This window comes from Cricetulus griseus, chromosome 3, assembly GCF_003668045.3.
Source record: "Cricetulus griseus strain 17A/GY chromosome 3, alternate assembly CriGri-PICRH-1.0, whole genome shotgun sequence".
Lineage (NCBI taxonomy): Eukaryota > Metazoa > Chordata > Mammalia > Rodentia > Cricetidae > Cricetulus > Cricetulus griseus.
In genome coordinates, this window is record NC_048596.1 from 14,038,470 (window position 1) to 14,056,795 (window position 18,326).

General features: G+C 45.8%; 1 protein-coding gene across 1 annotated transcript in view; it reads left to right on the forward strand.

Moving 5' to 3' along the window:
• The window catches only part of Stn1 (STN1 subunit of CST complex), a 64,446-nt gene extending 51,351 nt beyond the window's left edge, over positions 1–13,095 (forward strand). The window contains exons 10-12 of the transcript XR_004768962.1: positions 8,280–8,449; positions 8,692–8,767; positions 9,760–13,095. The gene's annotated coding sequence lies outside the window, so the exon portion shown is untranslated. The remainder of the gene's footprint in view (positions 1–8,279; positions 8,450–8,691; positions 8,768–9,759) is intronic.
• The last annotated feature ends 5,231 nt before the right edge of the window (positions 13,096–18,326 follow it).

Genomic DNA, 18,326 nt, shown 5'->3' on the forward strand with positions numbered 1-18,326 from the left:
AGCAACTTGTCATAAATTAACTGTGTAGGCAAGCAAGCTATTCTTCTCAGTCATGTCCTTTACTGGCAGACTGCATTTTGCAGTTACAAAGAAAAGGCCAATTGCTTTATTACTTATCTTGAAAGGTAATCTTACAAGGAATTTTAAAGGAACCACAAGCCTAAACTTTTATATATGAAAAATCATCAGTCAGATTTACTTCAAATTATTAGAGTGCATACCCACTCATTAATAGTTTTTTTATATCTAGAGGTTGAGGGCAGAATTGGGTATAGAGAATTAGTCATCACCTTTGATCATCAACTCTAGCAAGGAAAGTACATCAGCTGGCAACAATTGGGCTGCTTTGTATTTTCTACCTCCTCTATGTGTCCTTATGAAATTTGGATTGTTTTCTGGGGTTATTTATCTTAAAACTACTAGCAAAGCTTCTGGTCTAACCCGAAGTTAGTGTGAAGCTTTGTTTCAGCTAATGGTGCACAATGAAATCTGTGCACCAAACCAGCATTGAGAGAATTAGAGTCAGCCTGGCTCCTGGACTCAAATATTTTCCTTAATCATTAACCTGTGAGCTAAAGCAGCTCCTTACGTGGAACCCATAGACCTTAGCTGTGAAACATATCTTTGTATTTATTATCATTCATCAAAACTCTGTGTAAGCTATCATTATTATTATCAATTAGATAGTACAGCTTAGGGAGGGATCATCCTCATGACACTCCACAGATACAAATGCCCAGTAGAACAGGATGTTTCCATGAGATTACCACACTACGTTACAGGCAGTAGGGGGTCTCCCCACATCCACTCACACCAGATACCAGAGAAAGATCGAAGCAGCAAACATGTAAAAAACACAGCAGAAACATAAGACATTCTGGGGTCTGCAGTACCGTGGCCTTGCCTAACTGAGGTTCACCCATCAGAGAGTTTCCTTCTGGTGGGCTGACACCTTGAACTTCATTTGCCACCTGTTGCTCCTCTGACATGGCCACTGGGAGATACCTCAAACAAGGTTCTGTTCTGGACAGCAGCCATCTCTTCCAACAGGAGCCGAAAATGGCTAGTCACCTTTTGTAACAGCAGCTCAGAATTAGCCCAGAGCCCAATCATCGAGGGCGGGGTTGATACACAGCTGGAATAAACATCCAGCTTTCAAAGTCCCAAGTACTCAGTCATGTGCCCACCGCAGCGTTAATACATTAAAACGTGTGTATGTGCGTGTGTGTTCATGTGTGAAAATATGGGTATACAGCATGTGGAGGTCATAGGACAACCTTAATCGTCAAACCTCACCTTTCACCTTATTTGAGACAGAATATTGTTGTATTCACCAGGTTAGCTGGCCTTCCTGGGTTCTCCTGCCACCGCCGTCTGCCACAGATGCACCGGCATTGCACAAGTGAATGATGGTGCCCATCTCTGTTCTCACACTGATGTAGCGAACGCCTTACCCACCAAGCTCTCTCCCACGACTAACGGATATTTCTTTAAAGATGGGCTCTCACGATGTAGCCCAGGCTGGCATTGAATCCCCGATCCTCCTGCATCAGCCTCCCAAGTGAGGGATTACAGCTGTGCACCGTCAAGTCTGGTTTCAGCAACCTCTTTAAAACCAGTCACGGCAGAAGTTACAATCGGAGCTGCCGTCTGCATCACGTAGCACAATCATCCTAACAGTCTGGGGTTTTCATTTTCTTTTTTTGCCCGGATTGGTGCAGCTAATTGGGTCATTGGGTAAAGCCCATTTTGATCGTCTCTGCTAGAAGCTGTACCCTTGGGGCTGAGGCTCTGTATTTTTCGTTCTGAGGACAAGTCATGAATGAGGACACAAGAGAAAGGGAAGGAAGGAGAGGGGAGGGGAGGGGAGGGGAGGGGAGGGAAGGGAAGGGAAGGGAAGGTGAGAACAGCACACTTGTACTGTGTTTTTAGCTCTGTTTTCCAGAGTAATGGTGTGTTGTGTGAGCTCTGTGACAAGTGCTGGCTTTTGTGCCATCTGAAAGTTGTGAACTAAAGTGATGCAAGGAGTCAGAACTAGGCTGAAAACAGATGGTTTCTTAGGAAGCACTAAGGAGATGGAGCCAGTTCTGTTCTTCCAAGCGGGAGAGGGAAAAGAGAGCCGCATGTGTGCTTCCCTGATATTTAAAGCCTTGCTGTGTCACTCTGACCACGCCCAAGTGTGTGTGGTCAGAGTCACCTATGCCAGCCCCCAAGCAGGCGTGGTCAGCATTTCCCCCTACAGTAAACAATTAATTTACTATAAGATGGATGGCAGGAGTTGCTAGTAAAGCTGTTTTCCCATACTTCTCTTGTAAGACCCCTGGAAGCTCAGGCCTCCAGGATCTCAGCCCAGGACCCCGATCATCCCAATCACCAGGCGGAGTCGAAAGCTTGAGGCAAACTACACGAGGCTTTATTACAGTTGTTTAACGAGCTAACCCCATGTTAGCTCAGGTCTTTCATCTACCCACCATGGCAGATGGCTAGAAAAGACAGCTCGAAGCCTCTGCATAGAGATCTTATAGGGGAGCATAAGGGGAGTGTCTAAGGGTACGCACAGGCTCAGTATTGGTGTGCCTCCAGGCTTGGAGGGCTTGCCCTGTGTTGATTGGCCAACTGGTTGTTATGGCCCATAGGCCCTCCCAGGGTGGTTGCTATGCTCTGAGTGTCATTGCTGTGCACTTGTTCGTAAAGCACACCCAGAGCTGTAAAGCATAACACCACCAGCTAACTTCTGATTGGTTCCTTGCCACGAGGCAGACGTCTGCCTAACCTAGTGGCCAAGGCAAGGTCAGACAAGTGCTTGTTTGGCTGTTATGGCTGCCAAAATGGGGAGCTGGTCCCTTCACTCTGTAAGTAGCAAGTAAGTCTTATTTACCTCAGGGAAATTTTTTGTGGAGCTGAACTGGGGAGTTGCTTGTATAGACAGCCTGGAGGATGTTTACCGGAAGGCTGGGTCCTGGGGAGGGTTCTAGATGAGTAAAACCCAGGTAATGCAGACTAAAAAGTCCTTTCTGGTAGTGCCATGGCAGAGGCTAGTGTTAGACCCCTGGAAAAACTCAGGCCTCCGGGGTCTCAGCCCAGGACAGCAGTCACCCCAATCACCAGGCAGATTCGAAAGCTTGCTGCAAACTGCATGAGGCTTTATTGTTGTTTAACGAGCTATCCCCATGTTAGCTCGGGTCTTTCACCCACCCGCCATGGCGGATGGCTGGCAAAGACAGCTTGAAGGGGCTGCATAGAGATCTTGTAGGGCAGCTTAAGGGGAGTGTCTAGGCATATGCACTGGTTCAGGATTGGTGTGCCTCCAGGCTTGGAGGGCTTGACCTGTGTTGATTGGTCAACTGGTTGTTATGGCCCATAGGCCCTCCCAGGGTGGTTGCTATGCTCTGCGCCTCATTGCTGTGCACTTGTCCATAAAGCATAGCGCCACCAGCTAACTTCTGATTGGTTCCTTGCCACGAGGCAGACATCTGACCTCTTAGTGACCAAGGCAAGGTCATGGCAAGCACGTGTTACTGTCATGGCTGCTGAAATGGGGAGCTGATCCCTTCATTCCCCCATTTTTTTTTTTTTTTTGGAAAATTCCAATCATGGAATTGCTGTCTCTCTATCGTCCCCATCAGGGAATGAGAGATATTGGCATCCCCATGCAAGGGAGTCCCTCCTGACTTAGCATTTTAACCAGGGAAAATGGGCAGGGAATTCTTTCCCATGCTACTTCCTGCTGACTTTGGGACGAAATTAGGGACCCAAGAAGGCTAAAATGCTAGTCAAAAGAAAAAAGGAAATTTAGGCAATGGGGAATCCATCAGGGGCTTCTGGTTAGCAGGCTCTGTTGCAGAGACAGGGGGTGTACATATCAGCTGGACTGGTTCACATCCACAGCACATCCAGGGCTCGCAGTCTACTTAGAACAGCCAGTAGTCAGCAACAGATACTCAGATGTGTCTGCCAGAAGCAGAAACCTGTTTAAGACATGTTTAAACTAGGAACAGAGGTTAAAACTTATTTACTGAAGCCCACAGTGCAGAAAAAGCAGATATCTGGATATCTGTTCAAACAGCAGGAACATATTTATAATTTTGAGTTCTGGCAAAAATACAGATTTGGGCTAGAAGCATATACATTTTTCTTCTGTCCAGAAAGCCAGCTATGGATTGGACAGAGGTGCCTTTGGCCTGATGAAAAGCCCTTTAAGTTTATACCTAAATGACAACTAAATAAACTTTAAAGCCTTGAACTTATGACTGAACAGTAAGTAGTCATTACTTTATCAGCTAACATGCTGACTATAGTCTATAGTGGATCTGACTGTCAAGCTGACAGCCATTAATATCTCTGAGATCTGAGAAGGGTATATTTTATCCGAATCTACTAAAAAGTGACAGAAGCCAGTTAGAAGCCATCCATATACAGTTAGCCACACCCAAGTTTCTCCATTACCGCTGGAGGCAGGTGTCTCAAAGACCAGCAATCTTCGCCAGGCCTATATTGTGAGAGGTTTTATTTTCTCTCTGTGGAAGAGGGACATGGAAAAGACTGACCTTGTTTTGTCTAGGCAAAGGGGGTGCAATCAATTTTCCAGTGTCCAGCAGCTTTGTCCACAGTCTTGGCCAGGTTCTGGCAGGCGGCAGGTATCACATCCAAGCATCTCGCTCACTGGTCCAGGTGCAGGAACTGGGGTGCCTTATAATCTTCTTTGGAGACTTTGGGTCACTGTCAGGATCTGGCAGTCTGTCTGACATTATAAACTTTAAAGATAACAATTTAAATGCCATATTCTGCAGGTCTCTGAAGCATTAGAGGTCTGTCTGTCTGTTTTAGTTACTTGCCTTAAGCACACAAGAAGCATTCAGGTGGCTAGGTAAGGCCTTATTTCTGTAATTAATTTTTAGCCTGACTGTACCTGGTTTTAACTTAGTAAAATATTTGAACTTAGCACAGTAAAATATTTGAAACTTAGCACAGCTGAATTTAAAACTTCATAGAGTTACCTTATAGTCCTTAAACAGTAGCTACATGTACACATTTTAGCTGCTTGCTTAAACTTCTTTCTGAGACAGGGTTTTTCTGTGGCTTTGGAGCCTGTCCTGGAATTCGTTCTGCGGACCAGGCTGGCCTTGAACTCACAAAGATCCACCCGCCTCTGCCTCCAAGTGGTGGGATTAAAGGCATGTGCCACCAACGCCCTAAACGTAACTTCTGAAAACATAAACTGTAACATTTTGTAATATATTAGCATCTTTTATAAAACAAGAACTTTACATTGTCAGGCTTTGCTTAAAAACGATTCTAAATTGAAGCTCTTTAAGTAAAACATTAATAAAGACATTTAAAAAAACATAAACATTAAAAAACTGGTTTTAAAAAGAAATTTAAATTCCCTTAATGTATTTCTATAATATATAGAAGAATTAACATTTTAAATCTTAACTGAAAAACTTGTTTCTAAGATGGCACCTCTAATTTCCATGTGGTCATCTTTAGTCAAGATGGCAGTTTAAGTATCTTTTTTCAACTTTAGCAAAATGGCTACCAGTCATTTTGTGCCACGTGGCCGGCACAAAACAAATGACCCTCACCATTTGTTTTAGCTACATGCTTGTAACAGAACTTAGGTTATGCCAGGCAACAGAACATTTTAACACAAGTATACATAATTTACTTGAGAAATAAACAAGACTTTTTAAACAGAATTAACTTAATATGGTTAAAATTTTAACTTATATTACCAATTTTTTGAAATTTAATATTTGTAGACATGAGAAACCATAGCAAACAGTTTACATTTTTTTTCTTTTAACCACCTTTTCTCTGACCTTTTACAACTTGCTTTAACCCTCTATAACTTTCTATATACCTTTGGTTTATTCCTCTGATTTTCTTAGACATTCTTAGACAAATTTCTCTTTCCCTTTCTCTCTTTATTATTTTAGTCTCCTACATTTTCCCTCATTTCTTAGTCAACATAAAAACTCTTATCAAAGTCCTTCTTAAGATTTTTTTAATAAACTTTAAGGCCTTTTTGTTGTTGTTGTTGTTGTTGTTTTAGACTGTTTGGATCAGGCCAGATGGTTCACCCGACTGTGCTCAGGGAAGAGATCTGGGTGGGTGTGTGTGTGGGGGGTGCTGCTGGTAATCCCAGACCCTCAGCCAATGCAGGGGTGGGAAGAAGATCCCCGAGGTTTCCCTGCATACCACGTGTGTGGAGCACAGAGAAGGCAGGGCAGCTAGGCAGATAGCGGCCTTGCAGCCATGTTCCCTCAGAGAAGGGAAACTCCTACCGCAAGCCAGGACCCATGGCAGGATGGCAATAGTGGCAGAGACAGCCCCACTTCGCATGTCTCACAGACCGGCAGGTGGAGATAGAAAAAGACTCACCTACATCGTCCAGGCTCAGCTGTAAGGGCCGCAGCAATGGTTGGAGTTCAGAGTAGCAGCCTCAGGGGACTCGGCCACAACACATCAGATAACACAGATAACAAACCTGCTCAGTCACCCAGCCCATTCCAACCCTCCAAGCCTTACAGAAACCGTACAGAAACAAAGACTGGAAAAGAAAGTTACCTAGTGTGGCACCACTTGACTCAATGAAAAGGGGTGTCGTGGTGGATCCTGAATTGAAAACCAACGATGAAAACACAGAGACAGAATAGACAGAAAAGAACAGACACCAACCCAATCTGCCCGCGCTGCTTATAAGGCAATGGCGCCGGGAAGACGGGCGGCACAACCCGGCGGCTACAATCGCCGCTAACTGAGGAGGGTCCAAGGGTCCTTGGCCTCTGTTCGTACTTCCTGGGTGTCCTCAGGGCAGCAGTCTGTGATCCTCCGGGCGCATCTGCCGATCACAGTTGAGGTGGAATCCGGGGATGAGGATGGTTAGTATGGAGACAGACTCGAACAGCAAAAACACAAGGACAGACACAACGGACAGGACAAACCGCGCAGCAAAGGAATGGTGCCCCAAACCAAAATTACAAACAACCCTTGGACTTTCATCCAGGGTGGAACGAAGGGTTCCCAGAACACGTCTGCTTTCCCTATGTCCAAATCAAACGACCCTGGACTTTCGTCCAGGGCAGGACTTCAGAGTCTCTGAACACGTCTGTCTCCCCGGAGGTCCAGATTACAAATCCAAATACAAGTCCAAATACGAGTCCTGCGCAGGCACAGATCAAATTCAAGTCATGGCACCAAACCAACAAAACAGCAAGAGATATAACAAGCAAAAATGGACATAACATTGAACATATAAGTTTCGAGCTTAAATCATCTTACCTCCAAAATCGAATCCACTCAGGTGAGGGGTGGTCGCAAATCCAGGACGCACCCCCAAATGTTAGACCCCCGGAAAAACTTAGGCCTCCGGGGTCTCAGCCCAGGACCGAGGTCACCCCAATCACCAGGCGGATTTGAAAGCTTGCTGCAAACTGCATGAGGCTTTATTGTTGTTTAACGAGCTAACCGCATGTTAGCTCGGGTCTTTCATCCACCCGCCATGGCGGATGGCTAGCAAAGACAGCTTGAAGGGGCTGCATAGAGATCTTGTAGGGCTCTACAATCTACAGGCTCAGGATTGGTGTGCCTCCAGGCTTGGAGGGCTTGACCTGTGTTGATTGGCCAATTGGTTGTTATGGGCCATAGGCCCTCCCAGGGTGGTTGCTATGCTCTGCGTGTCATTGCTGTGCACTTGTCCATAAAGCACACCCAGAGCCGTAAAGCATAGTGCCACCAGCTAACTTCTGATTGGTTCCTTGCCACAAGGCAGGCATCAGACCTCTTAGTGACCAAGGCAAGGTCATGGCAAGCACGTGTTACTGTCATGGCTGCCGAAATGGGGAGCTGGTCCCTTCACTGGGACAGCAGGCTTCTGTTCAGAGGCTCTGTGGTGTCTCTGAGAAGGGTGGGGCCTCAGCCTGAGTCCTAGCTTCAGCTAAGAATCCAGGCCTAAGTTCACAAAGGAGTTGCCCACAAGCCTCCTGTCCTGAAGGGACATTCAGGTCATAGGCTGTGGTCTCAGGAGGAGGGCAGCTATTCTGGATTCCCATCCATCTCCAGGGAAAGTGAACTGGCCTCACCTGCCCTTCCACTACCAGTATAATTTTTCTGCCGGCCTACAGGATAAAGGCTCACCCTAAGATGACTTGAAATTAAAGGAAAGGAAAATGAGGTGTCACCACTTGAATTTTGAAAGTAAGATTCACAGTGCACCAGTCAGAAGAAACTCAAGGTGAATCTCAGAATGAGGTCATTTTTACCCTCTTGTATTTCAGAATGCCAATGTCGAGTGGGAAGCAAAGAGAGAGTGTCGTGATGTGGCTCTGGAGACATTGCTTGTTAGTCTCCCAAGGACAAAAAGCACCTGTCCTGCATCACTGAGGAAACACAATTGGAAACTACTCTTTAAAGAAGGTGGGAGAGGAGCCGCCAAGATGCTCAGCAGGTAACGGCAGTTGCCACCAAGTCTGATGATTTGAGGTCAATCTCCAGAACCTACGTGGCAGAAGGAAAGATGTCACCCCTACAAGTTGTCCTCTGACCTCTGCACAAGTGTTGTGGTGTGTGTGTGTGTGTGTGTGTGTGTGTGTGTGTGTGTGTGTGTGTGTGCATGCACGTGCACGCTTTTGTGGGTGTGTGCAATTTCTTTACAGAATTCACCTTTTCATGATCTGCTCTGTCCCACAGGCCTCATACATGCTGACCAGCAAGGAAAGTGAGCCACCCTGTTTGCACCTGGCTATGTAGAAGCAAAAGGATTCAGGTGAGTTAGCAATGCAGTCAAACTCAGAAGGTTCTGAAAGCCCCTGAGCCATGAGTCTTCTCTCAACATGAAGAAGCATGACGGCTTACACATTGCAGAGGCAGCAGCTAGCCCAGCCCAGCCCAGCCCAGCCCAGCCCAGCCTAGCCCAGCCCAAAGCTTCAGTAGTGTCAGCAAGCTCTGCCCATGCCTGTGGTGTCTGCTTGCGTTTGGGCTTGCCTGCCCTTGGTGAAGGGCAAGAAATGGAAACTGCTCTCAGGGAATGCTGGTCTCAGCACTCCACTGGGGGTTGGGCCACCAGCACAGGCAGGCTTGGAATTTTCCATCAAGTGGGTCATATGGCACATGATTTATAACATTAGGTGCAAAAGGGTTTTGTTTGACCTCAGGCTTTACGTTTTTTATAGCAGCATTTAAAAACTGGTTACCATCTGTATATAAAGAAAAGGTGTGTGTGTGTGTGTGTGTGTGTGTGTGTGTGTGTGTGTGTGTGTGTGCTCACGAGCGCGCTCGCACGCAAACCAGTATCTTTGGCATCAGAGCTCACGAAACATTGCAGGAAAGCAAGCCCAGGGGCAGGTAGACCAGAGAGCCCATTGCTACTGCTGTGGTCCAGAGGAGCAAGCTTTATGGCAGAGGGTCAGAGATCAGACATTAATACAACAGAACCTGAGGTAGGTAAAAAAGGATAAGTTAACGTCTAGGTCATGCCAGGTAGACCACAGCAAATGCCTCGGGATTCTAAAAGTTCTTATTTATTACTCACTGGGTCTTGAGTTTGACTTTGTCTGTTAGTCATGGGATATTAGGTCTGACACAGGGGTGGACAAAGAATGGCTATTTAAGGGGCTAAGCATAGCCCAAATAAATTGTGATTAGCCCTGCATCTGTAACATCCTAACCTTTTCACGTTTCTGAAGTTCTAACCAGCCAATTGACCTTTGCAGACACAGCTCCTTTTCAGGGATTCTCATTCACACTGCTCTTCCACAGGACCTAAGTTCGAGGCCGAGCACCCAGGTCGGGTGGCTCACCACTTGCAGCTTCTTCTAGGCACAGACCTTTAATCCCCACGCCAGGGAGGCAGAAGCAGGTAGATTTCGGTAAGTTCAGGGCCAGCCTGGTCTAGTTACATAGTGAGTTCCAATCCAGCCAGGGCTATGAGACCCTCTGTCTCAAAAGCAGGGGGGGGGGGGCACGGCAAAAAAAATACTACATAAAACTTATTAAACTGTGGTTTCCAGTTCACCTGAAAGTGCTGTGGAGGGGCCACATGGACAGAAGTGACAACAGGAAAAGGGTTCTGAGCAAACAGTAACCAAAAACTAATTCAAAATCAAACCTAATGAAGGTTTTAAAATTCAAATGTGATGAATCTGAGGCATTTGTGGCAGCGTTTGACTGTGTTTCGTCATGGGATTTCACTGCAGTCTTGGTTCTGAATACAATATGTCACATTGCCCGTTAGCACAGGCACCAGTTAAATCAGCTCCGATTTGGCACACTGTTGTCTTAAGAATTGCAGTGCTCTGCTCCATCTTCTCTGGAGGCTACGGCAGCTACAGAGGCTACAGAGGAGTGATCTGCAATCGAAACCTCCACCGTGAGTCTCCTCAATAAACCCAAGAGTGAGATGGCCCCAGAAGAGCAGCAGAAGTGGGAAAAGGAGGAATTCAATACAGGTCCCCTCTCGATGCTCACCCAGGCACAGGATTTTCTCAGTTAAAGAGGCTTTATGATTGGAAAGAATTTAAGAAGCATAGTTTAAAAAATGAAGTAGGGCTGAGGCTGTAGCTTAGCTGGTAGAGTGAGTATCTAGCATGCACAGAACCCTGGACTCAGTACCTGATACTGCATGAATTTGGCAGAGTGGGTCACACCTGTAACCATGACCCTCAGGAGGTGGGAAGGTCAAGGTCACCCTTGACTGCTTAATAAGTTCAAGGCCAGCCTAGGATGTTTGGGACTTTGTCTCAAAGGTGTATCTTTTAAGCTTAAAAGACAAAGAACAACTAAAGAGTAATTGAAATCCTGTGCCTTTGGAGAGTGTATTTTCTGGGATCTGTGTTCATCCTTTCTTTATTTACAGCTTTATTAGTCATGGTTAAAACCACCGGCCACCAGGGGGCGCCCTCCCAGATGATTACCTGACGCATCTCATCCCACATGACAGTTCTGTCAACAAACAGGCTTCCTGGTAAAGGGGCCAAAGGGACAGGCAGGGACCTAGGCCCGGAGCTGGAGGGAAACAGGATAGAACAGGAACCTGCCCCAGCTGTCTCTCTCTTCTTAGGTTTGACCCAGCGCTCACAGGTCTTTCCAAAGCTAAAAGTAGGCAGTTCCTTACAGGTTGGAAGCTGATTTAAAATATCTCAGCAGGGTTGTTTGTTGGTTGTTTTTTTGACACAGGATTTCTCTGTGTAGCCCTGGCTGTCCTGGAACTCGCTCCGTAGACCAGGCTGGCCTTGTGCTCAGATCCTCCTGCCTCTGTTGGGATTAAAAGTGTCCACCACCATACCCTGCTATGTCTCAACACTTTTGAAGCAGTTTTGACATTTGATCACCTTGGCTACTTGAATGAGAGTTGAAATATTTTCTTCTTGAGGCTTGCAGGTCAGATTTCATTGTGGTTGCCCTCATTGTTGCCTCAGACTTAACCCATCATATAAGTTAGATATTATAAGTAAAATCAACTAGTAGGATCTACTTAGTAATAGCTAATGGTTATTGAACACGTGCACCAGTCCCAGAGCAAACTCAAATCTTCATGGTAAGCCAAACATGTAAACATTGTGATCACTCCTATTTGCTAGACCAGAAGACTGAGTCTGAGAGACTAACCCACCTATGGGCCTGCACTCGGGCTTCTATTCAGCGGGTTTATTTTTTTATTTTTTTATTTCATGTGCAGTGGTGTTTTGCCTGCATGCATGGCTGTGTGAGGGTGTCAGATCTTAGAGCTACAGTGAGTTTAGCTACAAGAATTTATTGCTCTCGGGGACAGAAAGGGAAGCCATTCTCCAGTGATCCTAAATCATAGATCCATCACAGTGTCTTCCAATTCCCTAGACTGTAGCTGAGTTGCACCGAGAATGCCACTTGTGGTGGTGAAAGTCACATGGGATGCTGGGATGAACCGGGAAGGTGACCTCGGGACATACCCATACCACAGAGGGAGCAGGTGTTTACTGAAAATGGAGGAGACCTGGGACTTGGTAGCCGTGTGCCGCCCTAAACAGCATCACAGTCAGGAGGGAGCCAAGAGCTTGGCTCAGTAGCCTCCCAGGAGTGGGTTGGGCTCATGTCTTCACAAGTATTTTTTCTTTTAATATTACAGTGTTTAAGTAGGCATCATGGTGCATACCTTTAATCCCAGCACTTGGGAGGCAGAGGCAGGCAGATCTCTGTGAGTTGAAAGGCAGTCTGTTCTTTATAATGTATTCTAGGACAGCCAAGGCTATTACATAGAGAAACCCTGTCTTGAAAAAACAAACAACAGCAAAAAATAAACAAGACAAAATTGCAATGTTAATTGTGACATATTTCCAAACATACAGAAACTAACAAAGGGGGCCACCTATATACCATGAAAGTGAATCAGATGTTGACACCCCCCATGTGCTCCAGCTTACACTTTTGTTTCATTTGTTTTTATTTACTTATTTTAATTATATATATATTTGGGGACACACACATGTGTAAGGGGATCAGAGCACAACTTGCAGGAGTCAGTTCTCTCCTTCAGCTTGTTTTCGGCAGGGTCTCTCTTGTGTGTGATGCTGTGTGTACTCCAGGTTAGCTAGCCTACAAGCTTCTAGACAATTCTGTCTCTGTCTCCTTTCTTGCTGTAGGAGTGATGAAATTACAGACATGGGCCACTACAGCCAGTGGTTTTATGTGGTCTCCAGGCTTAGATCAAACTGGGGCCATAAGCTTGAGTGGCTGGCACCTTCACCCACTGAGCCATCTACCCAGCCCATTCTGGTCATTATGTAGCCATCTGGCCTCAGATTCGCAATTCTCCTGCCTCAGCTTGCTGGATGCTGGAAGTCTGTGGGCCACTATGCCTCATTCACTCTCTACCTTTCTAAGAAGGCAAAGTACTAGAAACAAAGAAAAGGCCCACCTATCCCTTCCCTGCCTTGTCCCCAAAGACAAGAGTGACCATGTTTTCATGCCTATGCAGATGTTTGGGTTTTGATTTTGTTTTTTAACTGTGCATGACTTGAAAGAAGGTAATTGTACAAATTTCAATCATACAGACTGATGGATTTTTTACATATAAATATTCACGTATATATCTCCAAAATAAAATGTATAACATGTCTAGCCCCTTCAAGGGCTCCTTTGTCTCACAGCATTTTAAAAATAAGCAGATAAAGTTGTCAACATTTTGAAGGTTTTAAAAATCTAAAGATTTAATGTAAAAATCCAAATTCTGATTTATTTTGAAATTTTAGGAAATATGACCACATGGAGCTTACATTCCAGCACAAGGACATGGTAGCACTGCCCACTGCCCACAAGGCCGGTCACCCTCTACCTCTGCCATCTCCCTACGGTTAGGAGGCTCTGCTCCCTTCAGCTGTAGATGCTGAAAGATGCTGCCATATTTCTGTCCTTAAAAAGCACTACAGACGCCGGGCGTTGGTGGCGCACGCCTTTAATCCCAGCACTCGGGAGGCAGAGGCAGGCGGATCTCTGTGAGTTCGAGGCCAGCCTGGTCTACAGAGTGAGTTCCAGGACAGGCTCCAAAGCCACAGAGAAACCCTGTCTGGGGGGGGGGGAGCACTACAGACACAAAAGATGAATGAGAAGACTGAGTCTGGGGAAAATGTCCTCTTTCCCACCAACTAGGTGACTTAGCGCTGCCGGCCATGCCACACCGACGGGAGCCACTTCTCCAGGCCTCTGACGTTCAGCGTGCCATGCTTAGGCCAGCAGCACCCATGGCCTGTTAGGAAAGCAGTCCGGTCCCTCCCAGATCTATGCTGTAGTTGCTGGGGCAGCCTCACTACAGCCTTGGAGTCTTAGACAGTGGGACTCTCACACTTCCAGAAACTGAGTCCCCATCTAAGGCTTTCCCCTTGAGAGCTCCCAGCTCAGGTTATAAACAGCTAGCCATCCTCTTCCTAATCCCTAATTCTTCTGACTCATCTCTCTCTCTCTCTCTCTCTCTCTCTCTCTCTCTCTCTCTCTCTCTCTCCTCTCTCTCTCTCCTCTCCCATCCCTTCTTCCCTTTGTTTAAAAAATAGTTATGTATTTATTGAGGGCCTCATGGACATGTCCCATGTACAAGTGGAGGTCAGAGGACTACTTGTGGAAGTGAGTTCTCTCCTTCCACAGTGTGGATCTTGGGCATCAAACTCAGGTTTTCAGGCTTGGCAGCTGCCCCACTGGCCTGGTTTTTCTTTTATTATTATTACTCATTTTTATGTGGTGTTGTGCCTGCATGTATGTCTGTGTAAGGGCACCAGATTCCCTGGAACTGGAATTACAGACAGTTGTGAACTGCCATGTGGGTGCTGGGAATTGAACCCAGGTCCCCTGGAAAACCAGCCAATGCTCTTAACTACAGAGCCATCTCACCAGCCTCTCCTTTTATTATTTTTTAAAAGGCATGTCTTGCTGATACCCATGCTATTCTATAGGTATGTACAGCTATACCAAGCTTCCAGTCCTCTTAAAAGTATACAGACCTTATTGGATTAGACCCATATGCTTATGGCCTCATATAACCTTAATTGCTGCTATAAAGACCCTGTTTCAGGCTGGAGGTTTAGCTTAGTCAGTAGTGTACTTGCCTAGCATGAAAGAAGCTGTGGGTTCGGTTCCTGGGCATGGTGGCAAATGCCTACCCTAGTATTTTGGAGATAGAAATAGGATTAGGGGCTGAGGGGCTTCTTCAGTTACATGATGAGTTTGAAGCTCGTCTGGCACACATAAGACACCCATTCCCTGCACAACAACAACAACAAAAATAAAACTAAGGAAGGAAGGAAGGGAAGGGACCAGACCCTCACTCTGCCCCCTGCTTTAGCTGCCATGACAGGCTGCAGAAAAGACCCAGCAAGACAAAAGGCTCCTGACTCAGCAAAATGTGCTGAGCTTCCTGACCTTGCCTGACTAGGAGGTCAGATACCCTCCACGTGGCAAGGAACCAATCAAAAGTTAGCTGGTATGCTCTGGGCCTGCTTTGCAGTAAAAGTGGCCTAACAGTGACGTGCAGAGCATAGCAACCGCCCCAGGAGGGCCTATAGGCCATAACAACCAGTTGACCAATCAACACAGGACATGTCGCCCAAGCCCAGAAGTGCACCAATCCTGAGACTGTTGCAGACCCCTAAATACTCCCCTTGCTCTGCCCAATAAATTCTCCACCACAAGGTGTCATACACGCCCCAGTCCTTCTCATCCCACCCGCTGTGATGAACAGACAAAAGGGCCTGAGTTAAGGCTGCTAACTTGTTAATAATAAAAAAAGACTCTTTGCTTTTGCATTGGAATGGGTCTCTTGGTGATTTGGGGGTTCAGAATTTGGACACAACAGAAGGAAGGAAGGGAGGAAGGAAGGAAGGAAGGAAGGAAGGAAGGAAGGAAGGAAGGAAGGAAGGAAGAAAGAAAGGAAGAAAGGAAGGAAAGAAAATGACTATATTTTCAAACTAGTCACATTCTGAGGTACTGGTGATTAGATTTTTTAACTTGTGAATTTTGATGAACTACAGTTTGGCCAATGACATCTATTAAATTAGGATTTAATTCTAACAAAATCACCAAAGTACTTGTGTGTCCATTAATGCTGGGAAAGTGAGCCTGAGTGGACATTTTCCTGTGGCAGGCCATCTTCCTTTGGATGGGGCTGGGAAGGAAAAAGAAATAGTGATTATTCTGTGTGTTTTCTCCCCGCCCACCATGGAACTAGTAGAGTGGAAATGCCAAGGAACCAAGGTCAGTGTCCCTTGAAGGTGAGTTCCTGGCTCTTACCGAGGAGCAGGGACACTCTGCACTTTGGGGAACGTGAGCAGGATGGAGCAGCAAGCCGATCACATGGTCCCTCCTCCAAAACAAGCTGGGGCTGGGGTGTGGCTACTCTTAGCAAGCCAGTCCTCTTACCTACTCACAGCACAAAGACTATCTCTAGGTGGACACAAGGCAAGGTTCTGGATTTCTAGATCAGAAACCAGGAAGCCACCACACTGCACACTCTCTCTGTACAATCTCATTCAGCACCTCTGCCTTGGGCCTGATGTTATGATGATGGTTGCCATAGAGATACTTCTATGCCTGAATGAAGCTAATCCCCAAACTATGCCATGCCCATCATATGGCTTAGACTACATAGTTTTTGTTTTTTGGTTTTTTCTATCTTTTCTTTTCAAGACAGGATCTGAAACAGCTCAGCACAAATCAGCCTTGAACTTGCTACATAGTCTTGGATGACTTTGAACTTATGATTCTCCTGACTCTACCTCCCAGGTGCTGGCATTGCAAGGATGCCCCACCACACCTGGTTTATGTGGTGGTGGGTATGGAACATAGGACTCAGCCCTTAAAAGCACTGGCTGTTCTTAGAGAGGTCCCAGGTTCAGCACCCACATAGTGTCTCGAAACCATTTGTAACTCCAGTTCCAGGAGATCCAACACCCTTTTCTGGGCTCCTCAGGCACCAGGAACACCTGTGGTATATACACTTAATACACTCAAACACATAAAATAAATATAAATATTTATTTTTAAGGGAATTTTGGTCTGAAAGAGTACAGTGACTTGCAAACTAACCCTCCACAAATAATAATTAAGGGATCTGAGGAGGCAGGCCACATCTCTTTGGTGCCAGAGAAACTTAGAGTAAAAGAAGGTGTCTGGGGTTTCTACTGCTGTGAAGAGACATTACAACCATGGCAACTCTTAGAAAGGAAACATTTAATGGGGTGACTCGATTACAGTTCAGAGGTTCAGTCCATTATCCTCATGGGGGGTCATGGCAGACATGTGCAAACAGACACAGTGCTGGAGCTGAGAGCCCTACATTTTGGTCAGCAGGCAACAGGAAGTGAACTGGACACTGGGCATGGCTTGAGCATATATGAGACCTCACTTCCAACAAGGCCACACCTACTGCCAACAAAATTGCACCTCCTAATAGTGCCATTCCTTTTAGGGGGCATTTTTTTCAAACCACCACAGTCTACTCCCTGACCCCAAAGGCTTGTAGTTATAGCATAATGCAAAAATGTCTTCAACCCAACTTCAAAAGTCCCCAAGTATCACAGTCTCAACAATGTTTGAAAATCCAAAGTTCAAAGTCTTTGCTGAGATTTTGCAATCCCTTAATGTAATCCCCTATAAAATCAAAATTAAAAAAAGAGATCACATACTTCCAGCACATAATGGCACAAGGTATAAATTACCATTCTAAAACATAGGGAAGGGAACATATGGAGGAAACACTGGACCAAAGCAAGACAGAAAACCAGCTGGACAAACTCCAGACTGCATCTCCATGTCAGATGTCAAAATGCTCCTCAGATCTCCAGCTCCTCTCAGCTCTGTTGACTGCCATACACTTCTTTTTCTTGGGCTGGTTCCATTCCCTGTTGGCAGCTCTCTTTGGCAGGTATCCTATGACTCTGGCATCTCTAACATCTTGGGGTCTCCAAGGCAATGAATCCAGGCTTCTCCTTCACAGCTTCACACAGTGGCCTCTCTGGGCCTGCATTCAGACACACCCCTGACACGTGCCTGGCCCCAAAGGCCTTCCTTCAGTTGCCAAGGAATATTCCATAACCCTTTTCTTCTATCCTTAAAGCCAGATCCACGTGGCTGAAGCTGCCAAGTTCTGCTGCTTGCTGCTGAGGCTGAAACACGCCCCTGTTGTTTAATTACATCTTCGTAACCTTTCTGTTTTCCATTGTTTCCTTCACCGCTTAAGCTTGGCTGTCCTGGAACTTGCTCTGTAGACCATGTTGGCTTCAAACTCAGAGATCCACCAGCCTTTGACTTCTGAGTGTTATTAAAGGCATCACACACGGTGTTTAATTAATTCTAAGTGTTTCTTTAATTCCTTTCATAAGTTGGAAACTTAGCTGGGTGGGATCCTGTCCTAGGGTCACCACTTCCTTTATTCCATTTCTCAATCTGTTTATCTCCTTGAACACAGGACTTAGTTCCATTCCACTTCCTGCTGACCCTTTTCTCCTCAAATTGTACATGTTGTCATTTACCCTGTTCAGCTTGCTCCTTTTCATTATAAATCTTCATTAGAGTTAACCCTAATAACCACACAACAGAGTCTATACTCGTATGTTCTGAGGTTTCTTCTGCCAACGAATTAATCCAAAATTCTTCACTTTAGCCTCAGGCAGACTCTTTGAACAAGGGCAAAAGGCAGCCATACTCTTCATCAAAATGTCACAAAAAAACAATCTCTGGTCAACATACTAAAATTATTCTCCTCTGAAACCTCCTTTGAACCCCACAGTTCAAATAACACTCAGCACCACTGTCTTCCAAGCTCAGGCCTCCAGGATCTCAGCCAAGGAACAAGGTCACCCCAATCA